The sequence below is a fragment of the Chiloscyllium plagiosum genome, unplaced genomic scaffold (genome assembly GCF_037043375.1).
Source record: "Chiloscyllium plagiosum isolate Xiang-an unplaced genomic scaffold, Cpla_swu_hap1 HiC_scaffold_20, whole genome shotgun sequence".
NCBI classification, from domain to species: Eukaryota; Metazoa; Chordata; class Chondrichthyes; order Orectolobiformes; family Hemiscylliidae; genus Chiloscyllium; species Chiloscyllium plagiosum.
The window spans coordinates 11781975-11799040 of record NW_028270158.1 but is presented as its reverse complement, the minus strand read 5'-3'; the positions used below and the strand labels follow the sequence as shown (position 1 = coordinate 11799040).

At 41.1% G+C, this 17066-nt stretch overlaps 1 protein-coding gene across 5 annotated transcripts in view; it reads left to right on the top strand.

Annotated features, from left to right (window-relative positions):
* The first annotated feature begins 1455 nt into the window (after window positions 1–1455).
* ciita (class II, major histocompatibility complex, transactivator) overlaps window positions 1456–17066 on the top strand; it is a 122600-nt gene continuing 106989 nt past the window's right edge. For all 5 annotated transcript variants that reach the window (XM_087997672.1, XM_087997671.1, XM_087997669.1 and 2 more), the window contains exon 1: window positions 1456–1948. The gene's annotated coding sequence lies outside the window, so the exon portion shown is untranslated. The remainder of the gene's footprint in view (window positions 1949–17066) is intronic.

Here is a 17066-nt window from a genome sequence, read left to right as displayed (position 1 = left end):
GTAGATCTCCTGTTATCACCTGTTCCTCAATTAAGGATGATGTATACTCAGATTAGTGCGTTTCTGCTGTGGGTCTTTGTGTGACTGCATCGACCAATTCTCAACCCACAGATCTTTAGACACGTGGAGCAGGATCTCCCATGAGGTAGTGGGAGCCTGAGAGCAGGATTTACTTCCCTTTCTTACCTCTGCCACCACTCTGCTCCATCAATAAGGCCTTTGTACTCAAAGGATGGTGCAATTTGATGGACAAGTTGTCTCCATTTTGACAGTTGGAAGCAAGTCCCTCACAGACAATGAAGCCATCCTTCAGTAGAGAGAAATAAAGGTGGGAAACAGCTTGGCTAAGAGTGAGGGGTATAGGCAGGCTGAAATGAGGAGTAAGACTGTAGTTTTTAATTTACATTTGAAATTTATGTCAGATTAAAAGACATAGCAATTATAATTGTTCTCAGCCCAGGGTGGAGACGCTGAATGGCATTACTGGAATGCAGAACTCCTCATTAAAAAGGCAGTTAAACTGGTGTGTCCCAGTCCAAAATCTCCCACAGTCACTGTCACTAGAAATAAAATACAGCGGATGCTGGAAATCGGAAACGATCGGAGATCTGGGGTTCTCTCTCCACCGATACTGCCAGATCGTGAGTCTCTCCAACCTGTTGAGATCTCCAGCATATCTCAGAATGTTTTGGTGTTTGTTTTCTGTGTTTTTCTTTTGTCTCTGTTTGTTTCACTGAAAACAAATGTGCAGATAGAACAAATGTTCATGAAACTCAAGGGGAGCTACCTGTTCAGTCGAACTCCGCAAGCCATTCACAGTTCCAACGCCAGACATTTCTTCCCGACTCTAATGTGACATTGAGTGCAGTATTTGCCTGAAGTAGACATTGTTTAGAAAGTCATTTCAGGGCCAGCCGGTGTATTTTAGGGAAATACCTTTGTAACAGTCAGGTACAATGTAACCAATCTTTAATATCGATCTCTATTCCAGATCAAACCGACCGTCACTGTCGTTGCTCAGAGTCAGAGCCACCTTGAGTTTTATTTTTATTTGCTAAGAAAACTGTTCTCACAAGAGACAAAAAAAAGGTTTTGGAATTTTTTCCCCAACAGTTGAGATCAGTCATATTCGCACGTGTGTATGGCGGGATTTTCTTAATCTGACCCGAGTCATTTACGGGAGCTAAATATAACACAAATATTTGCTGAATTAACCTCACAGAGCTTGTTTTTTTTTCTGAATTGGTGCCCAGATTGGACAATTTGGGGATTTCCTTTAAGGCCATGGGACATGTCTGAAAAAAAAAGGGAAATCACTCTCGAACAAAGGCGAGGGAGTATTTTTGGTCCAATAACAAAAGAGTAATAGAATAATAGTTCAGGAGGCGTGTCATTCCGGAAAAGTTAGCTTTTGCCGAAGTTGCCCAGCCGACATCACAGCTACAGTCAGGGACACCGGGAGGGACAGGCAGAACAGAGAGATCCAGAGACAGGTATACACACAGATGTACATATTGAGACACCGAGAGGAACAGACACACATATGCTCACAGAGATATAAAGACAGATGTAGATACAGACACATATAGATAATTACAGTCACATAGAGACAGAGGTGCACAGAGAGTCACACAGGCAGCTACGCACAAAAACTACAGAGAGACAGGACAGGTACACAGAGAGACAAAGGGAGACACAGATCGACACACAGATAGGTACACAGAGACACAGGGAGACACAGAAATATATACAGTGACACACAGACAGGTACGCTCACACAGCCAGCTACAGACACAAGTACACCCCCACCCCTCCCACAGACAAACACACACAGTGATACACAGCCTCAAATACAGACACCCAATAACATACCGCTCGGAACCAGCAGGGTCTGTCATCCAGAATATGAACTAACTCCGTGAAGCCGAGCCGTTAGCATTGGGAGAAGGTAAGGCTCTTTTATTTTCATTTCTGGAGCCATTATTGACAATTACATCTTTTTATAAAATGCACTTGATGATTTGACTTGAGGTTATCGTTGACTTAAGGTATTGACAAAATAAAACGTGGTTGCGCCAAATCCAATATAATGAGTTTGAACGGGGCAATGTGTGTTGGAAATAGACGAATTAGTGTGGATAGCTGGTGGTGTGAGCCACGCTAATCATTGGGGTGGGCATAGAGAAGGGAAAGCATGCGGTTTATTATAGGGAGTTGGGTTGGTGATATTTTGATGGAACCACGCAGTGAGATATCCGGATTTGTAACAGAGGACCGTCACTGGTCTTCAGCCGATCCCAGAAGTATATAGTTTCCTTCATCCCAATACATTTATGCATCAATCTCTTTCCAATTGCAATAACCATTTCCAACATGGGGGAATCTAACCATCACCCCTTGACATTCAATGGCAGTACCATCACTGAATACCCCACTATCAACATCCCTGGGGTTATAATTGACCAGAAACTCAACTGGACTCACCACATTTAAAAAAAAGCTACAAGAGCAGATCAGAGGCTAGGAATACTGCAGCAAGTCTCCTGACTCCCCAAAGCCTGTCTACCATCTACAAGGCACAAGCCAGGGGTGTAATGGAATACTCCCCACTGGCCTGGTTGGGTGCAGTTCCAACAACACTCAAGAAGCTTGACACCATCCAGGACAAAGCACCCTGCTTGATTGGTACCACACCCACAAACACCCACTCCTTTCACCACCACCAAAAACATTAACTCTGCCATCTCAGTAGCAGTAGTGTGTATCATCTACAATATGTGCTACAGAAATTCACTAAAGATCCTCAGACAGCACCTTCCAAATGCACAACTAGCACCATCTATTATAAAACAAAGAACTATGGATGCTAGAGATCTGAAACTGCTGGCAGACCTCAGCAGTTCTGGCAGCGTCTGTGGGAAGATAACAGAGTTAATGTTTCCAATCATGGCAGCATAGTGGCTCAGTGGTTAGCACTGTTGCCTCACAGCACCAAGGTCCCAGGTTCAATTCCCTCGGGGGACTGTCTGTGTGGTGTTTGCACATTCTCCCCGTGTCTGCGCGAGTTTCCTCCGGGTGCTCTGGTTTCCTCCCACAGTCACAAAGATGTGCAGGTCAGCTAAATTGCCCATAGTGTTAGGCACATTAGCCAGAGGGAAATGGGACTGGGTGGGTTACTCTTCGGAGGGTCAGTGTGGACTTGTTGGGCTGAAGGGCCTGTTTCCACAATGATGGGGATCTAATCTAATTAAGTCTGCATCAGTGGTTCAAGAAGGCAGCTCACCACCACCTTCTCAAAAGCAACCAAGGATGGGCAATAAATGCTGGCACAACCAGTGACACTCACATCCGAAAAATGCAGAAAGAAAGGTTTCCTGACTGGTAGAAGACTTTAGAGTCTGAAAGGAATGATATTTTATCACATTCTTAAAAATAAATGTGTCATGTGATAGTTAAGAACCTTGGTATTGTTGACGAAAAGGTGAACGTGTTTTGTCTCAATTACATAGCAGGATGTATCTTCCCAACAACTCTGCAGTTTAGACAATATTGATTGAGTGGTTTAATTTCTCTTACATTTGAACTCTGGAGATTACAAATATGATGTATTGCATGCACAGTTGGACTGATGTAGAATTGATTTTGATTCTGGGAAAGAATTGATCACTTAACTGCTCATAACACCTTGGAGCTGTCTATAATTCATGGTTCCTGCTCCAAGTTGGTGGTGGATTTAAGAAGTCCCGCCAAATAGAAAAATTAGCTTTCATTGGATGAGCAGACAATTTATAAAGTGAGAAGGGTTGGTGGCAAAGACAATGATTAATCATTGTCCTGACACAGCAAGGATTTGAAAGTACAATGTAAAGCACTTTATGAGCATCCTTGAGGTATGTTGAAGTGTCACTAGCTCTGGACTGAGAAACCTCAGTTCAAGCCCATCTGTCCCAGAGGTGCCGCATAATATAGAACATAGAACAATATAGCACAGTACAGGCTTTCCGGCCCACAACGTTGTGCCAAGCATTTATCTTAATCTAAGATCAACTTAACCTATATACACCTCAATCTACTGCCATCCATATGCTTGTCCAGCAGTCACGTAAATTCCATAATGTCTCTGGCTCTACAACCAGTAGTGCATTCCACCACTCTCTGTGCATCTCCCCTGTACCTTCTTCTAATCGCCTTAAAATTACAACCCCTCATGACAGCTATTTCTGCCCTGGGGAAAAGTCTCTGGCTATCCACTCTATCTATGCCTCTGATTACCTTGTATACCTCCTTCAAGCCACCTCTCTTCCTTTTATTCTCTCCAGTGTGAAAAGCCCCAGCTAACTCAACCTCTTTTCATCACACAAGCCCTCCAATCCTGGCAGCATCCTGGTAAATCTCCTCTGCACCCTCTCTAAAGCATCTACATCCTTCCTATAATGAGGCGACCAGAACTGGACACAATATTCCAAGTGTGGTCTAACCAGAGTTTTATAGAGCTGCAGAAAAATCATGCCAAAACACCATACATTTTCTTAACAACCCTATCAACTTGAGTGGCAACTTTGAGGGATCTATGCACATGGACCCCAAGATCCCACTGTTCCTCCACACTGCCAAGAATCCTGTCTTTAACCCTGTATTCTGCATTCAAATTTGTTGTTCCAAAATGAATCACTTCGCATTTATCTAGGTTGAACTGCTGATTATCTTTGAACAGGTCAATTAGAAGGCATCTAAAGCACTTTTTGGAACAAGTTTTGGATTATAATCTGATGGTTAATCTTAAACCACTCAGAATTCAATTCAGCATCATCACAGAAGCAATGCCCTTATAAATGGTATTAGAATCACCCCAGTGTAACTTCAAAGAAAATTCAATCATCGGCAAAGACAGGGCTTGGCAACTGCTCAGCTAATTATCAGAGCTAGCTTCCAGATGCAGGCTGTGATATTATAAACTTCAGAATTTTAACAATCATATATGGACTGAAAGAATCAAGAAAGATAAACTGTTACAGTCTGTTCTGATATAATCTGATAGTTCCATTCCCATGCAATCCCGTGTTATAAGAAAATTGTGTAATAGCAGCACCATTTAAACCAACGGGACCAGAATCGCATTATAGCCAATACAGGTAAGGAAAGTTTGCATTCTACAAATAATGGTCGAAATTCTTCAATCATGTTATAGCCAATTTGCATTGAAGAAATGCGCCTTATAGCAGAACTGACTGCACACATGAAGAGATCTGCAACTATTCTGTCTGGACTAATTTATTAAGGGATAAAGACAAACTATTAGTTCTTTGAAGAAGCGTCAATACAGGTCGACAAAGGTCGAGCAGTGGATGTGGTGTATATGGACTTCAGCGAGTCATTTGATAAGGTTCCCCATGGTAAGCTCATTCATAAAGTCAGTAAGTATGGGATACAGGGAGATTTGGCTATCTGGATTCCGAATTGGTTGGCTGACAGAAGGCAGAGAGTGGTTGTAGATGGAAAGTATTCTGTCTGGAGGTCAGTGTTGAGTGGGGTCCTGCAGGGTTCTTTTCTTGGGCCTCTGCTCTTTGTAGTTTTTTATAAATGACTTTGATGAGTAGGTTGAGGGGTGTGTTAGTAAATTTGCAGATGACACAAAGGTTGGATGGTGTTGTCGATAGTATAGAGGGCTACTGCAGGCTGCAGCACGACATAGACAGGATGAAGAGCTGGGCTGAGAAATGGCAGATGGAGTTCAACCTGGATAAATGCAAAGTGATACATTTTGGAAGATCGAACCCGAATGCTGAATATAGAATTAAAGACAGGATTATTGGCAGTGTGGAGGAACAGAGGGATCTGGGTGTGCAAGTACATAGATCCCTCAAAGTTGCCACCCAAGTGGATAGGGTTGTTAAGAAAGCATAAGGTGTTTTGGCTTTCATTGACAGGGGGATCGTGTTTAAGAGCCGCGAGGTTTTGCTGCAGCTCTACAAGTCCCTGATGAGACCACACTTGGAATATTGTGTCCAGTTCTGGTCGCCCTACTATAGGAAAGATACAGAGGCTTTGGAGAGGGTGCAAAGAAGGTTTACCAGGATGCTGCCTGGACTGGAAGGCTTGCCTTATGAAGAAAGGTTGAATAAGCTTGGACCTTTCTCTCTGAAGAGAAGGAGGAAGAGAGGAGACATGATCGAGGTATACAAAATAATGAGTGGAATAGATAGAGTCAATAGCTAGAGAATTTTCCCCAAGGCAGGATTGACTGGTACCAGGAGTCATAGTCTGAAGATATTAGGAAGAAGGTATAGAGGAGAGGTCAGAGGTAGGTTCTTTATGCAGAGAGTTGTGAATGCATGGAATGCGTTGCCAGCTGAGGTAGTGGAAGCGAAGTCATTGGGGACATTTAAGCGACTGCTGGATATGCACATGGATAGCAGTGAGTTGTGGGGTGCGTAGGTTAAGTTACTATATTTTACATTAGGATTAAACTTCCGCACATCATGGGCCAAAGGGCCTGTTCTGTGCTGTACTTTTCTGTTCTATCTATTCTATTCTATTACAAAGCTCATTAAAATCAGTTAGCCATGTTTGGGAGAAGAAGGATTCGAAGCTACATAAATAGAATTATTTTATCAATTGCTTGATAACTGGGTGCCTTATGCCTCAGGGACAAATGCTAGCCCTGCAGAAGAATTTAAGGAGTTAATCACAGGAAAGCTGTATCTTCAAGCAGACAGCTAACACTGCATGTAATAAGGGACGAAGGAGTGACTTCTGATAAAGAAACAAGCTGCAGACCCAAGGACTCCAAATAAGTAATTCATATTTTGGATGAAAGAATCTAAAGAATCCTCAGTAATATTACAGCATAGACCCAAAGGATGAAAACAAATGTAATAAAACAATTCCCCAGAACTCTCCCTTAGCAGAACTTTGAAGAACAAGACTGCACAAGGATCAAACCCTGGACATCAGAAACAATAATTGCTGGTTCGAATCATCACTAAATTCCACCATTAATCGGGTAATAGCCAAGTTGCATTTTAAAGCTTAACTTGCTTACTCGAGGAGTTTTGGTTTGTTTGCTACATCCAATAAAGTTTAAATCATTAGTTCAGTACTTGACTGTCTGTGTGATTTCTTATTAAGTAGCCAAATTAAAAGTAGCTTGTGACAATTTATCCACATAAGGCAATTAAAATGAGTCCCAATTCCTGCTTGAACAACTGGCCCAATCTACAGCTCCTCCAAACAGAGCCAAGAGAGTAACTGATTATTTTAGGAAGTTCACAGGTCAGAAACCTTTTGACAAAAATCTGAAAGGATGAACACGAGAACATGGTTAGAATATTAAACATTGTGGATCCCAGAGATATAAAAATGAAAACAAAGTGCTGGAACAATTCAACAGCTTCTGTGGAGAGACAAATGAAGAGGAGTCCTATAGGACTCAAAACATTAACTCTGTTTCTCTCACTATGGAAACTACAGTGTTTTCTGCTTTTAAGTATTTATTTATTCAATATGTATATGCCTCTGTTTTTGACAGGGATCAATGTAACTATATTTATAGAGTTGTTCCCGCATCCTCATTTTGGCCGATCCATTAAAACATTACTGGAACCGATACAGGTGCCATTTCTGCCAGTTAGCAATGTTTCATTTATGTCGGTCTGTCTGTTTAATCTGTGTGTCGGTTAAATCTGTTTGTTTGTTTAATCTGTGTTTTTGCCTGGTTAAAATGCCTGTCTGTTTAATCCTTCCATCTGCCTGTTTAATCTGTGTTGTCTGTTTCGTCAGTATATCTGCCTGTTTAATCTGTGTGTCTGTTAAATTGCCTGCCTGTTTAATCTGTGTCTGTTTAATCTCCACCTAATCCTTTCAAATCAAACTTTCACACTTATCTGAAAGCCTGGCTCCACAGAGAATTACTCAGGAATGCACACAACAATATCTTAGTGATTTGAACATTTCATAAATGAGCAGAGGGATAGAGTGTCAGTAAGGACCAACATAACATGGGTGACCTCATTGGGCACTGATCTGATTTTAATTTTGTGTCATTGACCTGGAATTAAGTGAGTTAAAATCAGGCTCAGTGTGCACATCTGATGCTGGAGTCTTGTGGTATCTCGTATCACTGCGCTAAAGGATTAAGTTCAAATCCCATCCACCCTGGAGGGGTGTTGCAGAATGTCTGAACAGGTTAATTAAAATACCTACACATCCAGTATTGATTGATTTGAATTCTATGAGAGTTAAGCGAGTTAAAATCAGTCCCATTCCACACATGTGAGGGCTCTTGTGGTACAGGAATACATGAGAAGTAGGAGCAGGAGTAGGCTATTTGGCCCGTTGAGCCTGCTCTGCCATTCAGTAAGATCATGACTGATCTTTTCGCGGACTCAGCTCCATTTACCCACCCGCACACCATAACTCTTAATGCCTTTACTGCTCAAATATTTATCTACCTTTGCTTTAAAAACATTCAACGAGGTAGCCTCAACTGCTTCATTGGACAGGGAATTCCACAGATACACCACCCTTTGGGTGAAGAAGTTTCTCCTCAACTCAGTCCTGAATCTGCTCCCCCTTATTTTGAGGCTATGCCCCCTAGTTATAGTTTCACCTGCCTGTCGAAACAACTTCCCTACTTCTATCCTATCTTTTCCCTTCATAACTATATATGTTTCTATAAGATTCTCCGCCATTTTTTGAAATTCCAGTGAGTACAGTCCCAGTCTACTCAATCTCTCCGCATAAACCAACACTCTCATTTCCAGAATCAACCTAATGAATCTCCTCTGCACACCCTCCAGTGCCAGTACATCCTTTCTCTAGTAAGGAGACCAAAACTGTACACAGAACTTCAGGTGTGGCCTCACCAGCACCCTATACAGTTGCAGCATAACCTTCCTGGTTTTAAACTCCATCCCTCTACCAATGAAGGACAATATTCCATTTGCCTTCCTAGTTACCCGCTGCAAAGCAACTTCATGCACAAGAACATCCAGGCACAAGGACATCCAGGTCCCGCTGCACAGCAGCATGCTGCAATTTTTCACCATTTAAATAACAGTCCATTTTGCTGTTATCTCTCACAAAATGGATGACCTCACATTTACCAACATTGTCCTCCATCTGCCAGACCCTTGCCCACTCACTTAATCTATCTATATCCTTCTGTAGACTTTCAGTGTCGTCTGCACACTTTGCTCTACCACTCATTTTAGTGTCATCTGCAAACTTTGACACAGTACACTTGGTCCACAACTCTAAATCATCTATGTAAATTATAAACACTTGCAGTCCCAGCTCTGATCTCTGAGGCACACCTCTAAGCACTGATCACCAACCAGAAAAACACCCATTTATTCTCACTCTTTGCTTTCTGTTAATCAATCTTCTGTCTAATCTTCTTCATTACCTGTAATGCCATGCATCTTTATCTTATGCAGCAGCCTATTGTGTGGTACCTTGATGAATGCCTTTTGGAAATCCAGATACACCTCATCCACTGGTTCCTCATTGTCCACCGTGCTCGTAATGTCCTCAATGAATTCCATTAAATTAGTTAAACATGACCTGCCTTTCAAGAACCCATGCTGTGTCTGCCTGATGGGACAATTTCTCTCTAGATATCTTGCAATTTCTTCCTTGATGATAGATTCTAGCATTTTCCCCACTACAGAAGTTAAGCTAGCAGGCCTATAGTTACCCATCTTTTGTCCATTTTTGCTGTTTTCCAATCTACCAGGACTGTCCCAGAGTCCACCGAACTTTGGTAAGATACCACGAGTACATTTACTATCTCCCCACCATCTCTTTTTGTAACGTGGGATATATTCCATCAGGGCCAGAAGACTTATCTACCTTTAGCCCAATTAGCTTGCCCAACACTACCTCTTTAGTGGTAATGATCAGTTCTAGGTGCTCACCTGCCATAGTTTCCTTGTCATCAAGGCTATTGCCCTTACCACTGAGTCAAGAGGCTTGGGTTCAAGTTCCACCTGTTCCAGAGGTGTATTCTAACATCTCTGAAGGGCTGATTAGAAGAGATCCATGTATGTGTTGCAATGGTGAAGTCTTGATATTCGCATATCTGTTTCATCTTTTGCTGGTATTTTAAGAGCCAGTCAGACTTTAGAAGCAGACTTGTCCCAGTCCCAGCAAAGATTTTCCATTTTTGATAGAATATAAATTAAGCAAATGAATTTCTTTTATTGCCTAAATTTTCTATTATTGCATGGAGCTTGGTAAGCAAAACGTTTTCTTTAACAGATCAATTAGACCAACTGGCTGATTGCTATGCTGTTCTATCTTTTTGAGTAAAGATGATGGAGACAGGCACAACTAGACTCAATTCACCTCTCAAAAGAGAAGTTTGGTTTTGCATCCTTAGTAACAAATTGGTTCATGTCACAATGCAACTTTTTGAATCAGGCAATGGAATTTAAGTCTATAGATCATTCTGCTATAAGGCGCGTTTCGTTAATGTGAATTCACTGTAACAGGATTGACGAACTGGGGACACTGTTTCAAAAGTGCGAACTTTTAAAACATGTCTTGGTTGTAACGCGATTACATTGCCAGCACTTTAAGTGCTGTTTCTAAAGTATGATTTTTCTACAATGCGGGTTCGCACAACAACATAACCATTGCATTATAGAAGAACTCCTTGTACTGATTTATGGAAAATGTCCAACACTCATGTCACTCTTCATTGCTACTGTGAATCATTCTTGTCCAGATTCGCTTTTGAGTGAAATCCTCTAAAACAGGAAAAGAAGTGAACAAAACCATTTGAGCCCGTTGTGCCAGGATGGGTGACTACTTCCAACATCAGCAGCATTCAGTGAAGTGTATTTTTGTGAGAGATATGGGACAGATAGGTGATCCCTAATTGAGAAAGTAGAGCAAAAGAAGCTGAGGAAGAAAAATAGTTATCAATAAAAGTGAAAAGGAAAAGGAATGGGAAGCAATGAGAAGAGAAAGATTGGGAATGAGTTAGGTGATAAATACTATAGTTTGCCATTGAAAGGCAAGTAACTTGGACAGAACATAGTCTCCCTCGCTGAACTTGAACAGGGAGTGAGTTTGAATTTCTGGATATAACTTTTGGGGAAGTGCTACTTTGATTGGCCAGTTTATAATCCATCTCAATTTTTTTCTTTTTTAAAATTAGACAATGTGTGTATCAATTATCATATATTCAGATTTACCTGAATTCATCATTTGTAATGCAAAAGATTTAAGGTTTTCCAGGAAAGTACATCCTTGGGAATGGATAATCAATTCTGTGCCTTTGATATCTGAATGCCACCACAGCAGATGGTGGAATTTAATTCCATTTTTTAAAAATTGAATTCAAGTGTCCAATGATAACCTGAATCCATTGCCAATTGTCGGAAAAACCCACCTGGTTCACTAATACCCTTTAGGAAAGTAAACTGCCAACTTTACCTGGTCTGGTCTACATGTGACTCCAGACTCACAACAATGTGGTTCATTCTTAACAGCCCTCTGAGTAAATAGGGATGGGCAATAAATGCTAGCCTAGCTAGCAATGCCCTCATCCTGTGAATGAATAAAAAAACAAATTCTTGCATGCCATGGTTTTTTTAGTAATGGTCAGGAATTGTAGAGGCTATTGATTTTCTTTATCGCTGTACATAGTTGTTTTTAGGTTCCTGGCAGGAACAAAGAATGACTGATATGCAAAAGTCACATTGACCACTCACTTAGTGGTACTGAGTTTAAAATTTAGTGCGACAGGCTCAAATGGCCTTGGGTTTTGTTCACTTATTCACTTGTTTTACTTATTGCAACTTAAACCTTTGTTCACTTTTCTAAGAGAAAATTTTGCTCCCTAACCAACAAAGTATTTACTCTATTTTGTCGTGTTATATCATTATTGCTGAAAAATATAACGTATCGAACAAAGTGTCAAATATTCCCGAATCTCACGAGTTATATGACATATCTGCTAAAAGTGTCTCAATTCCATTTGTTCTGAATACTATTAGTAAGGGATAATTAAGGGTTAAAAATGATAAAATTAAAAAGATTATTATGAATGAAGGTTTGGATAATGCCAAAGGTCCCAAAGAAAGAGCTTTTGTAAAAGAAAATATTGTGATACATCATACTTCATGGAAAAAAGTCCTTCCTCTTTTTTTCAGACAAGTTAACAACTGTCCTTTTAAAAAAGGGAACCATCTGTATAAAATGTTAACGTCAGTGAAAAACACAGTCTTCATGAACTAAACAGGGGATACACGTCAGAATAGTGGAATAAAATAACTGTTGGCTTCTGTATCCTACTTAAACATGTAAAATGCTGAAGAAATAAGTCCACTCCTTATTTTGATATATCTTTCATGGAAAATGTTTTAAATTTTCTGACACCAACCTACCAAGTATAAACAATAATTTCTGCCTGTCCTACTACAACCCCTCCAAATGTAACATGTACATTTTCCTTATACTTTCCAGATACACATTCCTGGCCATTTTACTGCTAACCTGCAATCCAAATTCTGTACTCATAAAGTACAGCTTATTAGCCAGTCTCTGCAAATCTGTCATAGATGGTACTATCCAAGATCAATGTCATCGAAATCTTGTTACATAAGGATAAGCTTTTAAGGGAAGGTGATTATTGCTGTTCCCAGTTCTAAGTCAAATAAATCAGACAACAGTGTCCATCTTTGTCTTAACTCTGCTGTTGAATCAAACTATTTGTCTTTTCCCTAACATAATTTGGGGACTGAGCAAACATTTATTATACCAATCTGACAAGTTTGTCTGGAATACCATAGATTATCAATTCGCTTTCATTTGAGTGGGGTAGCATCCCAGAACCAATTGATTTGTCATTATGTAGCGATACATTGTATTGATCTTCCAAATATTCTTTCTACCATTTGCTCATATTCAATTACCTGACTACTTTGGTCTTTCATTATGCCCATTCTAAGTTTGTAAATTTCAATCGTGGTTTTTCATTTCAGTCATGCCAATAACCAGCATGGAAATCTCAGTATTCCCTATCATTGAGCAATGGCAATCTGCATAAGGTCAAAGAGATGATCAATGATTGGTCAGCATGATATTTAGAGGTGTTGCCATCAGAGTAAATTCATTATTCTTAGTGATGCCAATACACTGTACCTGATTGGGCACAGTCTGTTATACATGGAAAGGAATATTAGGACACCATGGTATTGTTATCATCCCGGCTAATCCAAATATGACATCTGGTTTGATAAGCCATGAGTTTTATTGTTAATTTATATTACTGTGAAGGTCAGTCACTTAATGCATTCATAAATAGCTGCCAATGTAGTTTTAACAAAAGAATAAAAAGGACAGATTTTTACAGGGCTCCAAGTGAGGTCTTTCTTGATGTTGGTAACAATAAGCTGTATTTTCCAACTAAGATCCAGGTGTTGAAATGCGATTCTCTTTAGGCATTGGTGGGATGCTTATTAACCAGGAATATTGCTTGTTGTCAGCCACATTAACTGCTCCCTATTCTACCATCAACCATGAGGAAACACAACGCTAAGAATTCTTGACAAGAAAGTGAGAGCAGATCCCTGACCACTCACTCATCCTGACCTCCATCTTGACCTCCATCACCAGTAACCTAAGGCACACTGTGGTCTTTCACACCCTGGGTCACTTGCCACCCTGGGTCACTCTGCATCATCATGGTACATCTCCGATCAACTTAAAGAACTCTCCTCCACTTTAAAAGTGCATCTTGAGATGCAACTAACATTGCAGTGCTGCTGTAGGGACACTTCACATATGCAGGGACAAACTTCCAGCTCAGGGAGAGGACCAGGCTACATCTCATGGCTGTTTGCTTGCTGTCTTTGTGCACACTTGACTCGAAATCACCTGAATGCTGCCTTACATTGCTTTGCTTTGTTGCACTCTCCTTACCCAGAGATACTGGGCTCGGTACCTCTACCTTGCTTTAGTGCAGGAAACTTGTCATGATTATCTCTGACAAGCTCAAGGGAGAGGGCCTTAGGTCAGATTTCGGTCTATCGCCTTGAGATTTCTCTGATGTACAAAAGCACAGTGCAACTTGTGCCAGTATTTAATTTCTAGAGTGCATCAATGTTGATTTCTGGTTGGCTGCTTGTGACTGTTAGATAAAACTCAATGTGTACTTCGAGAAAAGGAGTCGGTTATTAGAGTTTAGCTTGCCAATGCTGAGATAAAGATTAATAATCTATTGTGATTATTTGGTTACTTGAGTTTTAAACTGGAGGAAAGATGGATTCTAATTTTCAAATCTATGAAGATTTGACTTTTTTTAAGGCAACAGTCATTTAGAACATCTGATTCAAAACAGCATTTACAATAAGTTATGTGATTTTAGCTGAATTTACTTCACGTGTACTGTATCTTTTAAGACAAATCCTAACATGCTTTGGCACAGAGTCATGTAAGAGAGGTAGCTTTCTAAAACTATCCTTAAAGATCTGACCGACAGGAACTGAAAAACAAATTTGTCACAGGAATTGCTGATAACCCAAAAGACAATATTGCCATTGAAGATTTTTGGAAACCTTTCAAGGATATTACTTACAGCATGGCATCTGAGATCCTAGGATACTTTAAGTGGAAGTATCAAGACTATTTGATCAACAGCGACAAAGACAGATCCAAAGCTTCCAGATGAAATGCAAAATGCTCACACCCAAGAAATCACCAGGAAATGGTGGGAAAACAAGGCTGATGAGATCCAAGCAACTCGTCATTAAAAAAAGACCTTCAGTTACTTTGCTGATGATTGAAAGTAGACAAATGGGATAGTAATTAGTGGGCAAAAGTGAGGACTGCAGATGCTGGAGATTAGAGTCAAGATTAGAGTGGTGCTGAAAATGCACAGCAGGTCAAGCAGCATTTGAGGAGCAGGAAAATCGACGTTTCGGGCAGGAGCCCTTCATCATTCATTCCTGATGAAGGGCTCCTGTCTGAAACGTCGATTTTCCTGCTCCTCGGATACTGCCTGACCTGCTGCACATTTCCAGCACCACTTTAATCTCGTAATTAGTGAGGTTGGGTTTGACTTTTTTATGTACAGGACATATTTGGGCAATTTTTCACATTGTCAGATAGTTGCCAGTATTGTAACTGTACTGGAACAGTTTGCCTAGGAGAGCAGCAAGTTCTGGAACACAAGTTTTCAGTTCTATTGCTGGAATATTAGCAGGGCCATAACCTTTGCATCCAGTGCGTCTAACCATTCCTTAATGTCATGTAGGGTGAATTGAATTGGCTGAAGACCGGTACCTGTGATGTGGAGGACCACTGGTGGAGGCCGAGATGAATCATCCACTTGGCACTTCTGGCTGAAGATTGCTGCAAATGATTCAGCCTTACATTTTGCACTGATGTGCTGGGCTTTTTCATCATTGAGGATGGGGATATTTGTGGAGTTCTTTTCCAGTGAGTTGTTTTATCATCCACCACCATTCACGACTGGATGTAGCAGGACTACAGAGCTCAGATCTGATTTATCGGTTTTGGGATTACTTAGCTGTGTCTATCACTTGCTCCTTCGGCTGTTGGCATGCAAGTAGTCCTGTTTGGTGGCTTCACCAGGTTGATATCTCATCTTCAGGAATGCCTGGTGCCACTCCTGGCATGCACTCTTATTGAACCAGTGTCAATCCCCTGGCTTGATGGTAATGGTTGAGTGGGGGATATGTGGGCCATGAGGTTACAGATTGTGATGTTGATGGCCCACATCACCTCATGGTCTTGAGTTGCTAGATCTCTTCAAAGGCTGTCCCATTTAGATTACATTACAGTGTGGAAACAGGCCCTTCGGCCCAACAAGTCCACACCGACCCGCCGAAGCGAAACCCACCCATACACCTACATTTACCCCTTACCTAACACTACGGGCAATTTAGCATGGCCAATTCACCTGACCCTGCACATCTTTTGGACTGTGGGAGGAAACCGGAGCACCCGGAGGAAACCCACGCAGACACGGGGAGAACGTGCAAACTCCACACAGTCAGTCGCCTGAGGCGGGAATTGAACCCGGGTCTCAGGCGCTGTGAGGCAGCAGTGCTAACCACTGTGCCACCGTGCCGCCCACTTTAGCACAGTGATAGTACCAAGTAACATGATGGAAGGTATTCTCAATGTGAAGGTGGGACTTTGGATCCACAAGGACAGTGTGATGGTCACTCTCACCAATACGCTCATGGATAGATGCATCTGCAGCTCACAGACTGATAAGGTTTAGCGACCCAGCCTAAACAATCCTCTATGGTTAAGAATTGGCTGGTGATATTCTCAAGCATATGTCGGATGAAATTTAACGCAGAAATGTGTGTACAGATTTATCTGGTAAGGAGAGTGAAGACATGCAAAATAAATGAAATTGTAAAATGTGTCCAGAAACAGATGGAAACCTGTATATCTTTGCAGCTGGGAATACAGGTTGAGAAGGCGCTTAGAAATAACCCCAGGATCTTTGCTTCTTTAAATAGAATCACTTGGGCAAAAAGCAAGTAACGTATCCTCGTTGGTTCTAAATCACTGCTTAAGCCTCAACTGTAGGATTGTGATAAATCTTTAGGACCAGATTGTCAGAAGATTAGCAAGGCTTTTGAGAAGTTGTGGAAGAGATTTACTAGAATGATACCGGGAAACAAGAATTTCTGTCACACTGGGTCACTATACAAACTCCACAGTTGTTCTCCAAAGATTAGAGACGTCTATAGATTCATAGATTCATACAGTGCAAAAAAAGGCTCTTCAGCCCATCGGGTCTGCACCAACATAACTACTTGTCCCATATCCTTAAATGTTATGATACTGAAGTGTTCATCCAAATATTTTTAAAAGGTTGTAAGGTTTCCGGCCTCCACTACCCAGGCAGTACATTCCAATTCCCACCATCCACTGAGTGAAAAAGATTTTTCTCAAACCCTCTCTGAATCTCCTGCTCCTTACCCCAAAACTATGCCCTCTCGTGACTGACCTCTCAACCCAGGGGAACAGCTGTTATCTTTCCACTCTGTCAATCCCCCCATAATCCTAGACAC